Genomic DNA, 2,850 nt, shown 5'->3' with positions numbered 1-2,850 from the left:
TTCCTTCCTTCCTTCCTTCCTTCCTTCCTTCCTTCCTTCTTTCCTTCCTTCCTTCCTTCCTTCCTTCCTTCCTTCCTTCCTTCCTTCCTTCCTTCCTTCCTTCCTTCCTTCCTTCCTTCCTTCCTTCCTTCCTTCCTTTCTTCCTTCCTTCCTTCCTTCCTTCTTTCTTGCTTCCGTCCTTTTTATTCTCCCCCCTCCCTTTTGGAACATGAACAATATGTATTGCATGACTTAAAATGCAATAACTATAACATTTCTTACCCGTTTTATGGTACAGGAAAGGGTAGAGGAAGGGAGAGAATTAAGAACTGAAAAAAAATTGAATTTAAAAATTGTTCTTGTCTTCTTGTATCCCCTCCAATAATTGACTATTTCTATATGTTTTTCAGGACTTGAAAAAATTACTTGTTGATAGCTTACAATTCTTTTGAAAACCATGCATATCCTTTAACTATTTGTGCTCTTCAGAATAGCTCTTAATCCAACATTTATAGCATTAATATTATATTGTCTTGAATATCAGACTTTAATTAGCAATACTTGATGCTAAGATTTTTTTCTCATATGAACTATGTCCCTTCAAAATCAATTATCTTTACTTTTGACCCCAGGAAACAGAGGAGAAGATGTTGTAGTGGGTTATGTGGATAGCGTCCTGATGGAGGTCCTGATCCCCAACCCTCATCTTGAGGCACTGAACCTAGGTGGTCTAAAGAAGACACCTCACTGATATGGCTCCTCAGATGTGATCCCTCTCCTGGAGGAGACAGTGCTATGGCTTCTTCATGGATGGGCAGACAGCTATTCCCTTCATTTCTTAGGTGCTCCCTAATGCTCCTAATCTTGCAAATTACTATGGGAATCCCCATAATAATTAATCATGCTCCCTAATCTTGCAAATTACTATGGGAACCCCTACTCCCTGAAGCATGACTATGGCTGAGAAAATGAAGCTGATATGGAGCACACACACCAGCAAGTGGCATTATCAATTGGAGTTGACTCCAACAAGGTGATCTTCACCAGTACAACCTCTGAATCCTACAATTTAGCAATTAAGGGGGTTATCAGATTCTACAAATTATGGGAAAATCATGTGATTACCACAAAGAATCCAAATGTATGGCAGACTCATGTCAGTCTCTAGAAGCTAGTCACTTGCTCCTCAGGGCAGAAGAGTGGAATCATTGATCTGAAGCAACTGGAAACAGCAATCCAGCCAGACAAAAGGCTTGTCTCTGTCATGGCTGTGAACAATGAGACTGGAGTTCCATGACCTATTGAAGCATTGGACAGAGGTGTGCAGTTCCTGAAAAGTACATTTCCATACAGATGGAGCCCAGGCAGTTGGAAAAATTCCACTTGATTTGAAAGGTATTAAAGCAGATCTCATAAACATTAGTGGTTATACTGTATGGCCCCAAAAGGGTTGGTGCAGTCTACATCTGCTGTTGACACCAGTATATGTGAAGTTCTTGCAGAACGGTGGAGGCCAGGAACATGGTGTGTACCTTGAGATGATTACCACCTTTTATGGGCTGGGAATTGCTTAAGTGGCACAAGAAGAGATGGAGAATGACCATAAGAGGATCTCTCTAGTAGCAAACAGGTTGATACAAAAGATAATGAACAACATTCCTGATGTGGTGATGGATGGGAGGCCCTCAGCAATACTATTCAGGCATTGGTTATTTGTCCTTTGTCTATATAGAGGAGGAGAATTTGCTGATGCCATTCAGTGATGTAGCTTTGTCTTCAGGAAGTACCCAAGCTTCTGCATCTCTGGACCCACCTTAAATGGTTAGAGTAAATGGCACAGATGAAGAGTTGGCACACTTCCATATCAGTTTTGACACTGATCACTTCAACACAGAGCAGGACAGGGACACACAGCTGAGAAGCACATCAACCACGTTAAAAAGGCTTTGAGAAAGGAGGCCACTGTGGGAAATGGTACAAGTCAGAACAGATCTTAAACTTTAAATGGACATAGCACTCAAGTTGATGTCTGACTGCACTGTCCTTGGTCCTTCCCACTTCACTGGCCAGAACACCAGGCAGCTGGGTAGCTTCTGTTATAAAACTATAGCATCTCAAGTAGAGAATCTACTTTTCCCACAAGATTCACTTTTATCCAGCAGACCTCAAAATCTCATTGCCTCTAGGATATAGACACAACAGAACTCTTTGGTCCCAGATTCATCTTCTTAGTGTTCTCCAGAAAGTTTCTTTCTTAAGACTTCAGAAGGTAGACCTCCACATCCTAAACTAAGTGAGGAATCTATGGCCTCAAGGCCACATGTGGCCCTCTAGGTCCTTGAGTACAGCTCTTTGACTGAATCCAAACTTCACAGAAGAAGTCCCCTTGTTCTGTAAAACTTGGACATGGTCAAAAGGCTGCAACCAAGGACTTAGAATTTTACATGTGGCCTTGAGGCCATAGATTCCCCAACCTCGTCCTTAACCATCACTTGGATAGGAACAATTATGTTGCTGACATGACATGTCTGGGTAGACCTGGAGAAGGGAAGGAAGAGTGTCTATCTCCATGACCTTCAGGCTAACACCGTATATCAGTTTCTCTGCCTACTTGCTTTGGTTTCTTCATGATCAAGTTAGGTTTCTGTGCATGGCAAATAGAAACAATGGCCCTGTATTGATTCAATCAAATGGCTAGTTTCTCAGAACCCACTTGGGAATTCTGTGCCCACCTTTTTTCCATTAATCACACATAGCTGTGAATATCTATATTACCCCCATATTATTCTAGTTTATATTTCCTTCTGTGAAACCCATTAATTTCCAAATTATAGAAATAAACTTCCTGTATTGGTTCCTCAGTGTTGGGTT

General features: G+C 41.5%; 1 pseudogene; it reads left to right on the top strand.

Moving 5' to 3' along the window:
* The first annotated feature begins 880 nt into the window (after positions 1 to 880).
* On the top strand, positions 881 to 1,929 carry LOC138170884 (cysteine desulfurase pseudogene; annotated as a pseudogene).
* The last annotated feature ends 921 nt before the right edge of the window (positions 1,930 to 2,850 follow it).

Source organism: Petaurus breviceps, unplaced genomic scaffold, assembly GCF_028583685.1.
Source record: "Petaurus breviceps papuanus isolate PSGF00001 unplaced genomic scaffold, PetGlider_PUasm1.0 126, whole genome shotgun sequence".
Lineage (NCBI taxonomy): Eukaryota > Metazoa > Chordata > Mammalia > Diprotodontia > Petauridae > Petaurus > Petaurus breviceps.
Note: the sequence above shows the minus strand (reverse complement) of the source record. Positions and strands in the feature narration are given on the sequence as shown.